At 33.1% G+C, this 21,327-nt stretch overlaps 8 non-coding genes across 8 annotated transcripts; 3 read left to right on the top strand and 5 right to left on the bottom strand.

Annotated features, from left to right (window-relative positions):
- Positions 1–670: 670 nt before the first annotated feature.
- On the bottom strand, positions 671–743 carry TRNAF-GAA (transfer RNA phenylalanine (anticodon GAA)). The gene has a single exon. It is a non-coding gene; the product is annotated as a tRNA-Phe (tRNA).
- Positions 744–2,579: 1,836 nt separating this feature from the next.
- TRNAT-UGU (transfer RNA threonine (anticodon UGU)) lies at positions 2,580–2,652 on the top strand. Its single transcript has one exon. It is a non-coding gene; the product is annotated as a tRNA-Thr (tRNA).
- Positions 2,653–3,757: 1,105 nt separating this feature from the next.
- TRNAS-GGA (transfer RNA serine (anticodon GGA)) lies at positions 3,758–3,845 on the bottom strand. The gene has a single exon. It is a non-coding gene; the product is annotated as a tRNA-Ser (tRNA).
- Positions 3,846–12,069: 8,224 nt separating this feature from the next.
- On the bottom strand, positions 12,070–12,140 carry TRNAG-GCC (transfer RNA glycine (anticodon GCC)). Its single transcript has one exon. It is a non-coding gene; the product is annotated as a tRNA-Gly (tRNA).
- A 5,043-nt stretch (positions 12,141–17,183) lies between these two features.
- On the bottom strand, positions 17,184–17,255 carry TRNAT-GGU (transfer RNA threonine (anticodon GGU)). Its single transcript has one exon. It is a non-coding gene; the product is annotated as a tRNA-Thr (tRNA).
- A 941-nt stretch (positions 17,256–18,196) lies between these two features.
- Positions 18,197–18,280, top strand: TRNAY-GUA (transfer RNA tyrosine (anticodon GUA)). Its single transcript has one exon. It is a non-coding gene; the product is annotated as a tRNA-Tyr (tRNA).
- A 457-nt stretch (positions 18,281–18,737) lies between these two features.
- TRNAD-GUC (transfer RNA aspartic acid (anticodon GUC)) lies at positions 18,738–18,811 on the top strand. The gene has a single exon. It is a non-coding gene; the product is annotated as a tRNA-Asp (tRNA).
- Positions 18,812–20,956: 2,145 nt separating this feature from the next.
- Positions 20,957–21,027, bottom strand: TRNAC-GCA (transfer RNA cysteine (anticodon GCA)). The gene has a single exon. It is a non-coding gene; the product is annotated as a tRNA-Cys (tRNA).
- Between the last annotated feature and the right edge of the window lie 300 nt (positions 21,028–21,327).

A 21,327-nucleotide genomic window follows, 5' to 3' on the forward strand; every position in this document is an offset into this window, starting at 1 on the left:
ATTATGTGAGAAATCACAAAATTCAGAAATAATAGAATGAATAATTATAGGGTTTAAAATAGGATGGATAGGAGTTTCTTAAGATTCTAAAACAAAAACAATACTGAGTTCTTATCAGCCAAGCCAATAAAAGAAATAGGATGAACTGCAAAAATTCTTTATCTTTATAATAAACTAATTCTTTATCTTTATAATAAACTATATAACGTGCACATCACCATCAATTATACGGCCACGAAAAAAAAAACACAAAGAAAAGGGCTCGATTCTATTTTGGTAATCCTTCTCAGATGAATTCTTAATATTCTCACTCCACCCCAGAACTTCGACTTTTAGGTCTTTTAACCAACTAATTAAACCACTCGAATATTATGGAAATAGAAACCTTTTTTTGTATCGCAGAAAAAAAAGGAAAAAAATAGATAAAGAATTCATTATCTATATATCTATATCTATATATATATAGATACTATAGATAAGCGAATATACCTAATAAAAAATTGCATCTATTCTTTAATCATCTAGGAAAAGTATATCTACAGATACCTAAATAGATCAAAGAAATATGTTATGTATCAGAATCTAGAAGAACACAAATTTGTATGAGTATCTATCCCCCATATTCATTAAAATGAATATGGGGGATAGATACTCATACAAATGAATCTTGTGTCAGGAACCAGATTTGAACTGGTGACACGAGGATTTTCAGTCCTCTGCTCTACCAACTGAGCTATCCCGACCATTCTTGAAGCTTAATACTTTGATTTTAAAAGATTTTTAAAATCTATGTTAATGAATCTATATCAACTAAGTAAAAAAAAAGTTTGTAAGTGAGTTTCCGCAGTAATAATTATTTTTTATTGTTAATCGTTAATTACGCATATGAAAATTCCTTGCTAAAAAATAAGATATTAATTTATACATTTCTGATTAAAAAAAATTCTATGTGTTTCACATATATATTTATATCTATTCCAAAACTCGTCCCTTGTCATTATGATAGATAAGAAAATTATGATAGATAGGAAATTGATGAAAATAAAAATTCCAATTTCGTTGGGAAATAATAAATCGAATAAAACACATAAATAAGGACTTCAAGATAGAGAGGATATAGGAAAAAAATTAGAAAATGAAAAAGTATTTTTGGGGATAGAGGGACTTGAACCCTCATGATTTCTTAAGTCGACGGATTTTCCTCTTACTTTCAATTTCATTGTTGTCGGTATTGACATGTAGAATAGGACTCTATCTTTATTCTCATCTGATTTATCAGTTCTTCAAGGGTTTTAGCCGATTATGATGAAGTGAATAATTTCATCAATAAATATTCCATCTTTTCTTCAACTTCGAATTGATTTGATTCACATTTTTCATTTGTGAATATTTTTATCACAAATAGATCTTCAATAATAAAATAAAAAGTAACAAATTGAAAGAGTATTTCAGTATATATATATGTTTCTAAATGTTTATCTTTGATCCATTCCTGTAATTTTGGTGAAAGGATTCTTTTACTAATGCAATAAAAAAAGTCGTCAATTTCGTTTGTTAGAACAGCTTCCATAGAGTCTCTGCACCTATCCCTTTTTTATTATCACTTTCTGAATTTTTATTTGTTTTCAGAAAACAGGATTTGGCTCAGGATTGCCCATTGTGAATTCCAGGGTTTCTCTGAATTTGAAAATTATTACTTGGTAAGTTTCCATACCAAAACTCAATCCAATTAAGTCCGTAGCGTCTACCAATTTCGCCATATCCCCATCTTTTTTTTTATTTGAATCTGATTATAATAGAATGCTTTTTTTTTCATTTCTATTATGAGAATTATGCGGGAACTTTTGAATTCATTAAATACATATTATTTTATTAAATATTAAAAACCCCTTTCTCCAATTTTATAGATTTTATTTCATCTATATTGGATACCTTTATTTGTTTGAATCAGAACTAATTCTAATATCTATATATTAACAATTCAATATACACAGATATAGACCACATATCTACTTATCTTCTATGTACCTACTTATCTTCTTTTTTCATACAATTTAGAATACTCGAATGGTCGATTCTTTTTTTTTTTTTGTTTTTGCTTAAAAAAAAAAAGAAAATAAACAATCCATTTATTCATATACAATTTATATAACTAAAACGAATCTAGTGGCTAAAAAAAACCATTCTTTTAATTGAATATAATATAGAATTAGACATTTACTTAGAAATATGGAATTCCTTAATAAATATTTACTAAAATTTATATTTATTCAAATTTACTTTAAGTACTAATAAATAATCTTTTTGAAAGAAATCAATTTAATAATATATATCTAGAATAGTAGATCGAAATAAATTATATTAAATAAATTATATTAATATAATATTAATTATTATCTTGCACTTTATGTTATCAGATAAAATAAATAATAGAAATAATAAAAATTGGGTTTGATTTTCTATATTTTCTTTCTCTATTTTTGATGTTTGTATTAATTTGAATTTTGTTATAAATAACTAAAAATTGATAACTAAGATCCCATTCAATTCTTCTGCATATGTATATTTCGTTTACATTAGCCGGTTTAGCTCAGAGGTTAGAGCATCGCATTTGTAATGCGATGGTCATCGGTTCGAATCCGATAACCGGCTTTTCTCTATTTGTTTTTTACATAATTGATAATATCTTTTTTAGAAATAAAAAATTGGGAGAGTTCGATCTCTGCGGAAGAAATCAAGAAATTAACCTACTTTTTTGTATTCTTTTATATACAATAAATTCGGATATTGATAAAATTCATCTAATTCTTCTTTGTACTATAAAACTTTAGTAGATTTCGCTTCATTTAGAATTCTATAATATTTTTCATTTCGTTTAGTTTTCATTTCGATTTATAAGATTTTTCATTTTAAAAAAGGAGTTTTTATGTCACGTTACAGAGGACCTCGTTTCAAAAAAATACGTCGTCTAGGATATTTACCAGGACTTACTAGTAAAAGGCCAACAGTCAAAAACGAATTTCGAAATCAATTGCGCTTCAGTAAAAAATCTCAATATCGTATTCGTTTAGAAGAAAAACAAAAATTGCGTTTTCATTATGGTCTTACAGAACGACAATTGCTTAAATACGTTCGTATCTCCGGAAAAGCTAAAGGATCAACTGGTCAGGTTTTATTACAACTACTTGAAATGCGCTTGGATAACATACTTTTTCGATTGGGTATGGCTGCGACTATTCCTCAAGCCCGCCAATTTATAAACCATAGACATGTTTTAGTTAATGGTCGTATAGTGGATATACCAAGTTATCGTTGTAAACCTCAAGATATTATTACAGCAAAGGATGAACAAAAATCTAAAACTCTTATTCAAAATTATTTTGATTCAGCCCCCCATGAGAAATTGCCAAATCATTTGACTGTTCACCCTTTCCAATATAAAGGTTTAATTAATCAAATAATAGATAATAAATGGGTTGGTTTGAAAATAAATGAATTACTGGTTGTAGAATATTATTCTCGTCAAACTTAAACTTAACTAAAATAACAAGAGTTTTTTTTACAAGGATTTTCTGCTATTCATATATCATAGACATGGATATGCGAAAATTTTTATTCCTTGCCCACCCGTTATCCACTATTTTTTGTATTACCGAAAAATGAGGAATATAAAGTTGTCCATATCAACAAACAAATTTGAAATATGAAATAATGGTATGCATTGGGATGAGTAATATTGATGAATTTGGTAAAGATTCGGAAAGAGAGGGATTCGAACCCCCGGTAAACAAAAAGCCTACATAGCAGTTCCAATGCTACGCCTTGAACCACTCGGCCATCTCTCCTATATAATGATGCCCAGAAACCGGTTGAATGTTGAATAGTGAATCAATCCTATTTTTCATAAATGCATAAAACCTATTCAAACTATAAAAATACAAAGTAAAATTAAAAAAAAACCTCCTACAAGGTCTTAGGATAAACAAATTTGATTGATGAGTTCATTTTTACGTTATTTCGCACTGTATTATAATTATACAATTCCTTTATTTGTGGGATTGATTTCTCACACCATGATTAATTAAATTATAGAATGGATTTCTACCTATGCCTAGATCTCGGATAAATGAAAATTTTATAGATAAGACCTTTTCAATTGTAGCCAATATCTTATTACGAATAATTCCGACAACTTCAGGAGAAAAAAGGGCATTCACTTATTACAGAGATGGTGTGATTTGATTCCATTTTTTTTGACCGATTTCGGTCAAAAAAAAATGGAATGGAAAAACCCCACGCGTGTTGAAGGTGAAATTTGTAAATAAAAGGATTAATTCCTTCTGTCGTGTATCCTCGATTAATGAAGCCTTATATGCTTGAATTTTAGGTTTCTAGTATTAAGCGAAAGGTTATACCTATACTTATGGGGTTAGGTCAACCCCAAATTACTAGTACTGATAGGCAACATTGGGAAAGAAGCACTACGCTTGGGAATCAAGGACACGAAAACTTTGTATCTATCTATATCCATGGCTTATCGAGATTGGGACTAACAGGAATGGTTGGGACAATAAATATCCATCTCGTTCATATTTTGGATACCCATAGAACCATCGAAGATTATTGAGGTGACTAATTCCAGGAAATTAAGCAGCGTAGAGGACAAAGAAATTGTTGAAGTTCTTATTTTTTTTTATCAAGTACCTACATACTTAATGTTAAGAAATAATTTTTGACAGGAAGGTTGGCTAGAGATTTATTGTAAAAACACTAGCTCTGTTCAGTTGAGAATGAGAATACTGGAATATTTTTTGATTTGATGGATTTTTCTCATTACACACATAAGGGGGGAGCCGTATGAGATGAAAATCTCACGTACAGTTCTGGAGCGGAGATTCTTTGAACCGAATGACGACCGTAACGGATGTCAGCTCAATCTGAAGGAAATTATGCAGAAGCTTTACAGAATTATTATGAGGCTATGCGACTGGAAATTGATCCCTATGATCGAAGTTATATACTTTATAACATAGGCCTTATTCACACAAGTAACGGAGAACATACTAAAGCTTTGGAATATTATTTTCGGGCGCTCGAACGAAACCCATTTTTACCCCAAGCTTTTAATAATATGGCCGTGATCTGTCATTACGTGCGACTATCTCCACTATAGAAAGAAAAAAGAAAAGAACAAGCAAATCCACAAATTTTAATATAAGAAATATAGAAATATAAATAATTATAAATAAGAAAGGCTTTCTACATATATATATCGTTCAAAACAACGATTTTTATCAGCTGTAGCAAAGAAACTTCATAGAAGTAAAAATATGAAGAAATCGATATGTCTAGATACCCTCTTTTTCTATGGATAAAAGATCTAATTGATAAAGGAAGCATCGTAAGGATCAATTAACACGGTTTTCAATCGATATAATAAAAACTGCTTCCTTATCTCATGATAAATAAAGAAGTCAGGAATCCACTTATGTAATAAAAAGGATCCCCTGGTATTTTGAGCAGCGGTGTAGTATCAAATCCCAAAGATAGAAAGTATTTTCTCTTTACTTATAAGAACTTATAAGATAAGAAAGAAAAAACTTTTACCAAGATTCTATAGAAATGAATCTATCATATATTTTTGTATATGATATATAAAATCGAGATAGTTACCTTTCAGAAAATTAGAATTAGGGCGTTAATGCCAATGCTTGATTCCCTTTTCTGAAGGTAGGAGAAAAGATAAAACTAAAAAAAAAGATGAAATTCTTTGAAATTCTTTATTTATTAGTAAAAATGAAAGTTTGAAACTCATATTAATAATTTCTTTTTTTCTTTTAGTTAACTTCAAGATAATAGAACAAAAAAAGAATTGACTACTGAGCCGTATGAGTCAGGAAATTCTCAAGTACGGTTCTAAGGAAAGGAATTGACTCACCTATTTCGACCGAGGAGAACAGGCCATTCGGCAGGGAGACTCAGAAGTTGCGGAGTCTTGGTTTAATCAAGCCGCTGAATATTGGAAACAAGCTATAGCTCTCACCCCCGGTAATTATATTGCAGCACAGAATTGGTTGAAGATCACAGGGCGTTTTGAATAAGAACACTCTGTTTCTTTTTTTTCTTATATATTTATCTATCTATATAAAGATATAGATAGATAAATATATATTGTTATAAATTCTTGTTTCTTGTCCCTATCAAATTCAAAAATCATTTCTATAGGAACGACCAATCACATAATTTAAATATATCCCTTCTAATTTTGTTCGATTTTGTCTAGTATTTCATAGAAATAAACGAGATGTGGATACAGTAGATAATTTTCTCCTTTTTTCTGTTATTTAAACTAATATTCAATCAAATTAAGAAAAGAGACCTTCAAAAAAAGAAATAAAATATAGGTATATTGCCTAATAATGAATGCTAATGCCTGCTCAATTTGAAATAGAGTACATACTTATACTTTATCTAAAAAAAAAAATAAAATCTAAGGAATAGAATTAGAATAAAATCTGAATACATTTGATTAGGCTGCACGAAAAATTATTGAACTTCCATTCAGAGTTCCCAAAAAGGTCTTAGAAGATTAAAATAGGTCCGTTGAGCGCCTCACTCTTATGTCATAATAGATTCGAACACTTGCCCCGAATTGACTTCGAGATCATAATTGTTCTAGTGAAAAACTAAAGAAATGAAATTTACTAAGATATCCAATACATGAGAGATAGGAGAGAACAAAACTCAATAGAAACATCTCTAATAAGTTCACTAATTCTGTTTTATGTTGGCAGGTCTCTTTGTATGTGTTGTCTGGAAAGAGGAGGACTCAATGATTATTCGTTCACCGGAACCAGAAGTTAAAATTTTGGTAGATAGGGATCCTATAAAAACTTCTTTTGAGGAATGGGCAAAACCTGGTCATTTCTCAAGAACAATAGCTAAGGGACCAGATACTACTACTTGGATCTGGAACCTACATGCTGACGCTCATGATTTTGATAGCCATACTAATGATTTAGAGGAGATTTCCCGAAAAGTTTTTAGTGCGCATTTTGGCCAACTCTCTATCATCTTTCTTTGGCTGAGTGGCATGTATTTTCATGGTGCTCGTTTTTCCAATTATGAGGCATGGTTAAGTGATCCTACTCACATTAGGCCTAGTGCTCAGGTGGTTTGGCCAATAGTGGGTCAAGAAATATTGAATGGTGATGTAGGGGGGGGGTTCCGAGGAATACAAATAACCTCTGGTTTTTTTCAGATTTGGAGAGCATCTGGAATAACTAATGAATTACAACTCTATTGTACTGCAATTGGTGCATTGGTCTTTGCAGCCTTAATGCTTTTTGCTGGTTGGTTTCATTATCACAAAGCTGCTCCAAAATTGGCTTGGTTCCAAGATGTAGAATCTATGTTGAATCACCATTTGACAGGGCTCCTAGGGTTGGGGTCTCTTTCTTGGGCAGGACATCAAATACATGTATCTTTACCGATTAACCAATTTCTAAATGCTGCAGTAGATCCCAAAGAGATACCACTTCCTCATGAATTTATCCTAAATCGGGATCTTTTGGCTCAACTTTATCCGAGTTTTTCCGAGGGAGCAACCCCATTTTTTACCTTGAATTGGTCAAAATACGGAGAATTTCTTACTTTTCGTGGAGGATTAGATCCAGTAACTGGAGGTTTATGGCTGACCGATATTATACACCATCATTTAGCTATTGCAATTCTTTTCTTGATAGCGGGTCACATGTATAGGACCAACTGGGGTATTGGTCACAATATAAAAGACATTTTAGAGGCACATAAAGGTCCATTTACAGGCCAGGGTCATAAAGGTATATATGAGATTCTAACAACGTCATGGCATGCTCAATTATCTATTAATCTAGCTATGTTAGGCTCTTTGACCATTGTTGTAGCTCACCATATGTATTCTATGCCTCCTTATCCATACCTAGCTACTGACTATGGTACACAACTGTCATTGTTTACACATCACATGTGGATTGGTGGATTTCTCATAGTCGGTGCTGCTGCGCATGCAGCGATTTTTATGGTAAGAGATTATGATCCGACTATTCGATACAACGATCTATTAGATCGTGTCCTTAGACATCGTGATTCAATCATATCACATCTTAACTGGGTATGTATCTTTTTAGGTTTTCACAGTTTTGGTTTGTATATTCATAATGATACCATGAGCGCATTAGGGCGCCCTCAAGATATGTTTTCAGATACTGCTATACAATTACAGCCGATCTTTGCTCAATGGATACAAAATACCCACGCTTTAGCACCTGGCACAACAGCCCCAGGTGCAGCAACAAGTACCAGTTTGACTTGGGGAGGTGAAAATTTAGTAGCAGTGGGCGGTAAAGTTGCTTTGTTACCTATTCCTTTAGGAACTGCGGATTTTTTGGTCCATCATATTCATGCATTTACAATTCATGTAACAGTATTGATACTCTTAAAGGGTGTTCTATTTGCTCGTAGTTCACGATTGATACCGGATAAAGCAAATCTAGGTTTTCGTTTCCCTTGTGATGGACCTGGAAGAGGGGGGACATGCCAAGTATCCGCTTGGGATCATGTCTTCTTAGGACTATTTTGGATGTACAATTCAATTTCCGTAGTTATATTCCATTTCAGTTGGAAAATGCAGTCAGATGTTTGGGGTAGTATAAGTGATCAAGGGATAGTAACTCATATCACAGGAGGAAATTTTGCGCAGAGTTCCATTACCATTAATGGGTGGCTTCGTGATTTCTTATGGGCGCAGGCATCCCAGGTAATTCAGTCTTATGGTTCTTCATTATCTGCATATGGTCTTTTTTTCTTGGGTGCACATTTTGTATGGGCTTTTAGTTTAATGTTTCTATTCAGCGGGCGTGGTTATTGGCAAGAACTTATTGAATCCATTGTTTGGGCTCATAATAAATTAAAAGTTGCTCCTGCTACTCAGCCCAGAGCCTTGAGCATTGTACAAGGACGTGCTGTAGGAGTAACACATTACCTTCTAGGTGGAATTGCCACAACATGGGCATTCTTCTTAGCAAGAATTATTGCAGTAGGATAATAGCTAGGAGGATTTGAAAATCATTATGGCATTAAGATTTCCAAGCTTTAGTCAAGGCTTAGCTCAAGACCCCACTACTCGTCGTATTTGGTTTGGTATTGCTACCGCACATGACTTCGAAAGTCATGATGATATTACTGAGGAACGTCTTTATCAGAATATTTTTGCTTCTCATTTCGGGCAATTAGCAATCATTTTTCTGTGGACTTCCGGGAATCTCTTTCATGTAGCTTGGCAAGGTAATTTTGAGACATGGGTACAGGATCCTTTACATGTAAGACCTATTGCTCATGCAATTTGGGATCCTCATTTTGGTCAACCAGCTGTAGAAGCTTTTACTCGAGGGGGTGCTCTAGGTCCTGTTAATATAGCCTATTCTGGTGTTTATCAGTGGTGGTATACAATCGGTTTACGTACTAATGGGGATCTTTATACTGGAGCTATTTTTCTATTAATACTTTCTATTATATCTTTAATAGCAGGTTGGTTACACCTACAACCAAAATGGAAACCGAGTGTTTCGTGGTTTAAAAATGCCGAATCCCGCCTCAATCATCATTTGTCAGGACTATTCGGAGTAAGTTCCTTGGCTTGGACAGGGCATTTAGTTCATGTTGCTATTCCGGGGTCCAGGGGGGAATCCGTTCGATGGAACAATTTATTAGATATCTTGCCGCACCCCGAGGGATTAGGTCCATTTTTTACAGGTCAGTGGAATCTTTATGCTCAAAACCCAGATTCCAATAATCATATATTTGGTACCACCTCAAGGAGCAGGAACTGCTATTCTAACACTTCTCGGAGGATTTCATCCGCAAACTCAAAGTTTATGGTTAACTGATATTGCACACCATCATTTGGCTATTGCGTTTATTTTTCTAGTTGCTGGCCATATGTATAGAACTAATTTCGGGATTGGTCACAGTATTAAAGATCTTTTAGAAGCACATACTCCTCCGGGGGGTAGATTGGGGCGTGGGCATAAGGGTCTTTATGATACAATCAATAATTCAATTCATTTTCAATTAGGTCTTGCTCTAGCCTCTTTAGGGGTTATTACTTCCTTGGTAGCACAACACATGTACTCTTTACCTGCTTATGCGTTTATAGCGCAAGACTTTACTACTCAAGCTGCCTTATATACTCATCATCAATATATAGCAGGCTTCATTATGACAGGGGCTTTTGCTCATGGAGCTATCTTTTTTATTAGAGATTATAATCCAGAGCAGAATCAAGATAATGTCTTGGCAAGAATGTTAGACCATAAAGAAGCTATCATATCCCACTTAAGTTGGGCTAGCCTCTTTCTGGGGTTCCATACTCTGGGACTTTATGTCCATAACGATGTCATGCTTGCTTTTGGTACTCCGGAGAAACAAATTTTGATTGAACCTATATTTGCCCAATGGATACAATCTGCTCATGGTAAAACTTCCTATGGGTTCGATATACTTTTATCTTCAACGAACAGTCCGGCGTTCAATGCGGGACGAAGCATATGGTTGCCTGGTTGGTTAAACGCTGTAAATGAGAATAGTAATTCTCTATTCTTAACAATAGGGCCTGGAGACTTCTTGGTTCATCATGCTATTGCTCTTGGTTTACATACAACTACTTTGATTTTAGTAAAAGGTGCTTTGGATGCGCGTGGTTCTAAGTTAATGCCTGATAAAAAAGATTTTGGTTATAGTTTTCCTTGTGATGGCCCGGGACGAGGCGGAACTTGTGATATTTCCGCTTGGGACGCATTTTATTTGGCAGTTTTCTGGATGTTAAATACCATTGGATGGGTTACTTTTTATTGGCATTGGAAACACATTACACTATGGCAGGGTAATATTTCACAGTTTAATGAATCTTCTACCTATTTGATGGGATGGTTAAGAGATTATCTATGGTTGAACTCTTCACAACTTATCAATGGATATAACCCTTTTGGTATGAATAGTTTATCAGTCTGGGCATGGATGTTCTTGTTTGGACATCTTGTTTGGGCTACTGGATTTATGTTCTTAATTTCTTGGCGCGGATATTGGCAGGAATTGATTGAAACTTTGGCATGGGCTCATGAACGTACACCTTTGGCTAATTTGATTCGATGGAGAGATAAACCAGTGGCTCTTTCCATTGTGCAAGCAAGATTGGTTGGACTAGCCCACTTTTCCGTAGGTTATATATTTACTTATGCAGCCTTCTTAATTGCCTCTACATCGGGCAAATTCGGTTAATTGAATTCTTTATTATATATATCTGGCAAGAATCTCATTTCCTTCTATAGGGAAGAGAAGCCACTTATACATCTAGGATCCGACTTCTATCATTGATGCTAATAGCAAATTAACCATTATGGCAAGGAAAAGTGTTATTCAGAGGGAAAAGAAGAGACAAAAATTGGAACAGAAATATCATTTGATTCGCCGATCCTCAAAAAAAGAAATAAGCAAAGTTCCGTCGTTAAGTGAGAAATGGGAAATTCATGGAAAATTAGAATCACTACCGCGTAATAGTGCACCTATACGTCTTCATCGACGTTGTTTTTCGACCGGAAGACCGAGAGCTAATTATCGAGACTTTGGATTATCTGGACACATACTTCGGGAAATGGTTCATGCATGTTTCTTGCCGGGTGCAACAAGATCCAGTTGGTAAGGATTTCCAATTATCTTCATTTTTTTCATTTTATTATCAGCGATCATAGGAGGGTCCCTTTACCGTTATGTATAAATGGTTTATTCTATTTATATAGATATGGTAAAGGGACGCATTCCATCTTTGTTTTTGTTCATTAGTTATCAATTCTTTTCTTTATCGCGGAGTAGAGCAACTTGGTAGCTCGCAAGGCTCATAACCTTGAGGTTACGGGTTCAAATCCCGTCTCCGCAACTTTTTGAATTTGATAAAAAAACAAGGTTTCAAGAAGAAGGGCATTATACGCAGTAAATTCTATGGCATTTTTCATACTATGACTATTAAATACATAGGGCGGATAGCGGGAATCGAACCCGCGTCTTCTCCTTGGCAAAGAGAAATTTTACCATTCGACTATATCCGCGTTTTCATTGTACTTGATATGCGATTCTATTTATACAGAGATGGGCCTGATATTCTATATAGGGATATAGGGATAATGAAAAAGAAATTTAGATAATAGATATTGTCTCCCAAATAAAATATTTTCTATTACTATTCATTTTTATCAAGAATTCCCATTTCTATTATTACATTTCTATTATTATATATGGTTTTTTTCTATATATCTATATAATTGAATTGAAATTATCATTCTATCGAATATTTTGATTTACTTTTTTCTTAAAAAAGTAAGTTCCTATTAATAAAAAATTATATTTATCTATATAGAGATACAGATAGATATTCTATATTATTAAATACTAGACGACGTATAAATAGATTTATAGTATTTCATTTGAATATTCTATTCATATCATATTAATATGAATAGAATATTCAAATGAAATTCAAATTTTTATAGTTCATTTTTTCTATTTTATTTCTTTTAGTTTCACAATGTACCACCATATAAGTATAAGATATAAGATTTTTCCAATAGAAGAAGTTTACTCCCCCTTAGAATGTAATGTGTTATAGTTTTCTTTTTTTTTTTTAGGAACTGATCTATTCCCTTTATGGCTGACAATCCGAAAGAATTCTGAGGGAGGGGTCATTTCATTTTTAATCTAGAATAAAAAGAACTTCAAGAAATGAGAGAATTAAGAATACCCACTAGAAACACTAATCCAATCCATAATGATGTACCGGAAAATAGAACATTTTTGTTATTTGACCAACCTTCAGGAGAAGCAAATACAACAGGTACACTAATCAATAAAATAAATGAAATAGCAATTAATGCAAAAACAGCTAATTGGAAAGCAATAGTCATGTTTCTAATCCTCCAATTTACCAACAAAAGAACTTTACCATTTGATCCCTCAACCCCTGGATGCCTTTCTTAATATTCATTGAAAAAAAAATTTGTAAATGGAAAAACGCAGAAGGGTTTTATCATGAATTCATTGATTTTGTTTATTATCAACCCTTTTGAGGCTTGGATCGAGGATAGTTTTTTTACTTCACAAAAAGGCATGCTGGATTTTGTACCTATATACATACCGATAGAAAACTAAACCAATAAATTCACATTGAATATCTTTCCTATGGGTCGATAAAAGGGTATCAATTCAAATACTCATGGTCTACTCAGTGGAATAAAGATAAAAAAATATATATATTAGCTTTTGGAGAGATGGCTGAGTGGTTGATAGCCCCGGTCTTGAAAACCGGTATAGTTTGAAACAAAGAATTATCGAGGGTTCGAATCCCTCTCTCTCCTTTTTCTCGATGAATAGATTTGTTTATTTTCTTAGTTTCTATCGAATCTTTTTTTCGGACTGGGCTATATATCCTCAACATCCCGAAAAAAAGATTCGATAGAAACTAAGAAAATAGGAAAATAAATTCTTCTTTACGACTCGCTCTACTCAACCAAATATTTATAGTAAAAAAAAGGGATTTCTACTTCATTGGATCTCACGTCTCAATTAAGAGGAGTCATGGAAAGAACAGGTTCAAAATCGCGATCAATTCCTTTTTCAAATCCTGCGGCAGCTGCGCGAGCTCTTCCCGCGTGCCATAAATGGCCTACAAATAGAAAGAATCCTAGAACAAAATGAGAAGTAGCTAACCAACTTCTAGGAGAAACATAATTGACTGCATTAATCTCTGTAGCTACGCCACCCACGGAATTTAATGAACCTAAAGGAGCATGAGTCATATATTCCGCAGAACGACGTTCTTGCCAAGGCTGTATATCTTTTTTCAGTCTACTCAAGTCTAAACCATTAGGACCCCTTAGAGGTTCTAACCAAGGAGCACGCAAATCCCAAAAACGCATAGTTTCTCCGCCAAAAATAACTTCTCCAGTCGGGGAACGCATTAGATATTTACCTAAACCTGTAGGTCCTTGAGCAGATCCTACATTAGCCCCAAGACGTTGGTCTCTAACTAGAAAAGTAAATGCTTGAGCTTGAGAAGCTTCTGGACCAGTGGGCCCATAAAACTCACTAGGATAAGCGGTATTATTAAACCAGACAAAGCAACAAGCAATAAAACCAAAAACAGATAAAGCACCTAAACTATAAGATAAGTAAGCTTCTCCAGACCATACAAGTGCACGCCGAGCCCATGCAAAGGGTTTGGTTAAGATATGCCAGATTCCACCAAGTATACAAATGGAACCCAACCATACATGCCCTCCAATAATATCTTCCAAATCGTCCACACTAACAATCCACCCTTCGCCCCCAAAAGGCGATTTTAATAAATATCCAAATAGAATACTTGGACTAAGGGTCAAATTGGTTATTTTTCTTACATCTCCCCCCCCCGGAGCCCATGTATCATATATACCTCCAAAATAAAGAGCCTTGAATACTAGAAGAAAAGCACCTATACCTAACAAGATTAAGTGAATACCCAAAATTGTAGTCATTTTATTTCTATCTTTCCATACATAACCGAAGAACGGAAAAGATTCTTCAAGAGTCTCAGGTCCCAGAAGTGCATGATAAATACCGCCAAAGCCCAATACTGCAGAGGAAATTAAGTGAAGTACTCCAGACACAAAGTATGGAAAAGTGTCTATAACTTCCCCCCCAGGACCTACTCCCCAACCTAGAGTAGCTAGGTGGGGAAGCAAAATTAAACCTTGTTCATACATGGGCTTCTCGGGTACGAAATGAGCCACTTCAAAAAGGTTCATTGCTCCGGCCCAGAATACTATTAATCCAGCATGGGCTACATGGGCCCCTAATAGTTTACCAGATAAATTGATAAGTCGGGCATTCCCGGCCCACCAAGCGAAACCGGTAGTTTCCTGGTCACGACCAGTTAAAGCTAAAGTTCCATTAAAGAGCGTTTCCACGTGGTAGAACCTCCTCAGGGAATATAAGGTTTTCATGAGGCTGATCTTGAGCTGCCATCCACGCACGAATACCTTCGTTTAAGAGAATATTTTTTGTGTAGAAAGTCTCAAATTCAGGATCTTCCGCTGCGCGGATTTCTTGAGAAACGAAGTCATAAGCACGTAGGTTCAGGGCCAAACCGACTACCCCAAGAGCACTCATCCATAAACCAGTTACTGGTACAAATAACATAAAGAAATGTAACCAACGTTTATTGGAAAAAGCAACCCCAAAGATTTGGGACCAAAAGCGATTAGCAGTAACCATTGAATAAGTTTCTTCAGCTTGGGTTGGGTTAAAAGCACGGAATGTATTTGCGCCATCACCATCTTCAAATAAAGTATTTTCTACGGTTGCACCATGAATAGCGCATAGTAGTGCAGCGCCCAATACACCAGCAACTCCCATCATATGAAATGGGTTTAATGTCCAATTATGAAATCCTTGGAAAAAGAGGATGAATCGAAATATAGCTGCTACACCAAAACTTGGAGCAAAGAACCAACCAGACTGACCCAGTGGATAAATAAGGAATACAGAAACAAAAACAGCAATTGGACCTGAGAATGCGATTGCATTATAAGGTCGCAATTGAACAGATCGAGCAAGTTCAAATTGACGTAACATGAAACCTATTAATCCGAAAGCACCGTGGAGAGCAACAAAAGTCCACAGACCGCCTAACTGACACCAACGGGTAAAATCTCCCTGTGCTTCAGGACCCCACAGTAACAACAAAGAGTGTGCTAAACTATTAGCGGGAGTGGAAACTGCAGCGGTTAAGAAGTTGCAGCCTTCTAAATAAGAACTTGCCAAGCCGTGAGTATACCATGAAGTTACAAAGGTCGTACCTGTAAACCAACCCCCCAAGGCGAAATAGGCGCAAGGAAAGAGTAATAGACCGGACCAACCCACAAAAACGAAACGGTCCCTCCGCAACCAGTCATCCATAATATCAAATAAATCATTTTCATCTTTGGTAAATTTACCAAGAGCTATAGTCATAGCGATCCTCCTATTCAACTACTTCAACCATTTCCCAACACCTCATAGAGCATTTTCAGAGATGGGACGGACCTTGATCATTTATCTCTATTCATTTCTCTCTCTATATATATATAGAATATATAAGTATACTTTCCCTTGTTTTCTAATCGGTTTCGAATAAAAAATCATTTATGGGTCTATTGATATCTAGGGCAAATCCATGAACTCGATGTGGTTATTCCTTATCTATTCTTAAAAATCTTCCAAGTCATCAATCATAAAATCTGCTATGACTCCAAAATCCGATAGAAATTTTTTTTTCAGAACTGTTCAAGAAACAAATGATCCCCTGTTTCACTTCTTATACCTAGCGGATCTTCAGACATATTTCTCTCCTTTCATCAAAGAAACTTATTCTTGAAGTTTGGTTGTGAATTGACTTCTATTTTGTCTAGGAAACTACTGTAGGATCATAGGTTTTCTAAATTTCTATTTCATTTACAGTTTTTTCTTTAGTATTTCATTTTTTTTTATAAATACTATAATAAAAAGAAAAAACTGTAAATGAAAGTTTTTGTCTCATATATATGAATTGCTGGAAAAATATCGTACACATCGATATGAAAAGAAACTATTTGATATGTGAAGACATAATTTAATGTATTTTTCTATTATTTCTATAAGATTCTATCTAATCTTATAGAAATAATAGAAATTTATGGAAAAAAATATGTTTCATTTTAATTTTAAAAAAACTTGTTTGGTGGAACTTGAAATTCGTATTAAGGCCCTTCTGAGTAAAGAAAAGGCATAACCTTTTTTCTTAGTTCAGAAACAAGAAGATTTCATTGGAAATATTCAGAGATTCTTAGGGAGTCTAAACGAAAAAAGTCTTAAAAAGAAAAAAAATTGTTCGAATTGAATCTTTATCAAATTTGAATATCAGAATAGTAGATATAAATATAATTCAACGGGTTAGGTCCACTTACTTTTTTTTATTTTTCCATTATTGAATTTTACACTTTTTCTTTTTTATTACAAATAGAAACTTTTTCAAAATATCAAGAATCTTTTTATTCTTCCTTCAAATAGAAAGACTATTGCTTTTGAAAAAAAAAGTAAAAAGCCCCTTATCGGATTTGAACCGATGACTTACGCCTTACCATGGCGTTACTCTACCACTGAGTTAAAAGGGCCCTTTTTCTTTCTTTCAATTTCTAAATAAGGAACTAGCATGACTAGTACATATATTTGTTACTGTGTATACTTATTCTATAAATTTATATAAATTATTTCTATAAATTTATATAAATTATATAAATTAAATGATATAAATGGGATTAGAATACATGTACATCAATATCTATTATTTGTATAATGACTCATCAAAGAACAAAAAATTGGATTTACCTAGTGAATAGAATATAGTTAAAAAAAAGAATTGATTAAGATTGGATTTGATCCATATCAAATATATTATTTCAAAATGGATTCTTGAAGTCATTCTAATCATAACACTAAATTCTTTTTATTGATACATAAATGTACTCACAAAATAAAATATTTCATCGAAACATTGATAAAATCGAATCATTGATAAAATGGATTCAATATGTTCTGTCCCTAAACCAAATTTTTATTTTTTTATTGAAAAATTCTATTTTCCAAAGTTTTTTTTCTTAGTATTAGATATAAATCTACCTATCGAATCTTAGTATTAGTAATAAATGATAGAAATGAAGTTTTAACCTCTCGTCCTTTGCAACAAACGAATCATTCCTGTGAAGAATTTTCTCTTTATTGGAACATTACTTCTTTTTTTTTCTTATTATGACTGGAATAAAAAAATTTAGAAATATAAATGATTAATAAAAAATTTCTATGGAATTATGAAAGAACGAAAAATATTTTTTTTTATCGAATCATATCATTATATTGACAATTGCAAAAAACTGTTCATACTATGAACGTAGTATAATGGCGGTCGGGCAAGTATGCCCCCATCGTCTAGTGGTTCAGGACATCTCTCTTTCAAGGAGGCAGCGGGGATTCGACTTCCCCTGGGGGTAGGGTGTTACGAAAGGAAGTTGATCAAAAATTTTCAATAAAAACTGAAATGTATTCTTCCTATTGTGCTGGGTCGATGCCCGAGCGGTTAATGGGGACGGACTGTAAATTCGTTGGCAATATGTCTACGCTGGTTCAAATCCAGCTCGGCCCAAGAATTTGCCGATCCACTATGAAATTCTATAACCCATTTATAGTTCTCTGGAAATGACTGATGTGCTATGATACGGAAGAATCAAAATATTAAACATATCTAAGGTTATTTCTTTTTTTTCTGTATTCCATATTTCTTTCCACAAATTCAAAATCTTGTTAATAATCGGTATTCATGTCAAGATCTGTAAGTAGAAAATATAAGGAAAAATTGAAAAAAAAAATATTTTTTTTTCATTGATTCAATTTTCAATCGATTTGTTAATAGAATAAGAATAAGAAACGGATTACGAGTAATTTGTGTCGATCTCACTAAAGTGGATATCGATATACATATCAATATATAAAAAAATGCGCTTTTTTCATTTACAACAAAAAGGTTCGAATCCGAAATAGAAAAAGAAAAGGTTTGACAGAAACGGTCCGTAAAAATATTTATACAGTACACCCCTTTCCCTGGGATTGTAGTTCAATTGGTCAGAGCACCGCCCTGTCAAGGCGGAAGCTGCGGGTTCGAGCCCCGTCAATCCCGTTGGATATAAATCCAAAAAAATAAAAAATAAATTCCTTTTTTGTGTATTTGTAGGGAATCAAATTGATAAACAAAATTTTATTTGGGGCCCCCCCCTGCTTTTTCATTTGTTTCGCCGAAAAAGGAAGGAAAGGGATTTTGGACTTTCATCAAGAATAAATGTTTTTTTGTTTTATTTAGTATGGATAAAAGATCTTCCTATGTTATACTATTTCATGAGTTGATTTGATAGCTCAGATTTTGTGATTCATGATATTGATCCGATTTGATATCATTGAAATCCAATTTATACCATTGTTGAAAGATTGAACATTTCTATGGGATTAAATCCCGAATTTTTTTTTTAGAAATTTAAGAGAAATAGAACATAATAAAGATTATGGAAGTAAATATTCTCGCATTTATTGCTACTGCACTGTTTATTCTAGTTCCTACTGCTTTTTTACTTATAATTTATGTAAAAACGGTAAGTAAAAGTGACTAATTTCACTGAAATATGATTTCTTCATTTTTATGAATGATTTAAAAAAATGATCGTACAATCAGCGTAATCCAGATAGTAGAAATCAATTTGATTTCTACTATCTGAGAATTGCGTCCAATTTTTTTTTTCAGATTCTTTTTACAAACAATTCCGGTATCTTAGGAAAAAAAGGGGGTAAAAAAACAGGAATGGTTATTACACGGTCCGCCATTTTCCATATATATATATATCTATATAACCAGGTTAAGCGTCAGTTCATCGAAATAGAAATTTTAAGAAAAATTTGATTGGAATAGGAATCCATTTCTTCTTCTTTTTGATTCCCTTGTTTTTCTCAAAATAGGAATATGGGAATAATGAAAATATTTGTTTGATTGAAAGAGTATTTTCAATTCCTATAAGATACATAGAATACATTACACTACTAAAATATAATAGAATCAAGATAGATTTTCTATTTGAACTCAATTAATTAGTATTAGTTTAAATGAAATATTTTCATTCAATAGTTTCGAAATTCAAAAATTCAGGTAGAAATCAACAAGGTTACTTGGATCCCTTAACTCAATTTTTAGTATCCCTATAGCCCACTTCTTCCCCATACTACGAGGGAAAGGGAAAATGAAAAAACTACCATTAAAGCAGCCCAAGCAATACTTACTATATCCATGTAAATTTTGTCTCCTATCTCTATAAATATGAAGGAACTATTTCATTATTTTTTCAAATTTTTTATTCTATTCTTTTTTTTGTATTATTCGCTAAAAATACTATACTATAATAGTGGAATTGCTATTACAGAGTCAAAAAAAGGATTCTGGGCTAACATCATTCACGAAAAACAAGAATTCATTCTATTTATTAGTTATTAGAACATCTAAAAAGTTTTTTTTGATTATTTTTAGTAAAATCATAAAACATTAAACATAAAAAAATTATAGGAAGTTATAAGTCAATGAATGTTACTACCAGGTGGGAATATTAAGATTTCTCTTTTATCATTTCCTTAAGGATTTCATAAAAAAAGAATCAAGACAGATTCATTTGCATACTTATACTCTTCTTTCTATTTGAAATAGTCCCTTAAATGTCTCCCAATTCGTTCTCTAAAATAATTAAAAAAACTTTTTTTCTTTTCTATTCGATTTTAGAATCAAAACTTTTTAATTTTATTAGAATATAGAATATGAAAATCTAAAGAATACTTTTTTTGAATATTACGAAAGCGAATTAGCTAAATTAAAGCTATTAAATAGAATTGATCTAAATAAATAATATTGATAAAATGTGGAAGCACTCATAAACTTTAAATTAGTCTGTATAGAAGGTTTTTCTTCTGCCTTTTCTCTACCTAAAAATGGACTTTCCTATCCGACTTATTCTTAATCCAATCTAATAAAAGACCCAGTCAGGAGACAGACACTACAATAGTTGTGTAGTGAACGAACTATCATTTCTAAATTTATGGATTCCTTTTCACTACTAGAATCTTTCCTTGAATTCGAGACAAAAATATTTACAACATTTTTTAAGCTACTGATGCTTATAATTTCGAATCAAACGCAATTCTCAAGACTCCTTTTCCCTCGCTTGCTTCTGTTGGAAAAAAAGTTTTCTAAAAAAACGTAATATAATCTTTCATTTACAGTTTCTTATCGATCAGGCGACACCCGGATTTGAACTGGGGAAAAAGGATTTGCAGTCCCCCGCCTTACCACTCGGCCATGCCGCCAATAAAAATATAGATATGAAGTTTTTGAGAATACTCCCCCCTTTTCTTTCTATTGAAAAATTGAAAAACAATCTTGAGACAAATCGCAACCGTTAACTATTCTTTTATGAATTATTCTTGAATATTTGAATAGAAATTTTTTTTTCTTAATGAGATCAGAAAATAAAAATTGATACATAACCAATCAATATTGCTTTTTTTTTTAACTTTGTTCATTCTAATTATAACAGCAACTTTCAATATATGTAAACCCTAGAATATCAATTTGATCTGTTACACAGATATTATCTAATCGAGTAT

This window comes from Vigna unguiculata, unplaced genomic scaffold (genome assembly GCF_037176805.1).
Source record: "Vigna unguiculata cultivar grain cowpea cultivar isolate G323 ecotype 2 unplaced genomic scaffold, ASM3717680v1 ptg000158l, whole genome shotgun sequence".
In the NCBI taxonomy this organism is placed as follows: Eukaryota; Viridiplantae; Streptophyta; class Magnoliopsida; order Fabales; family Fabaceae; genus Vigna; species Vigna unguiculata.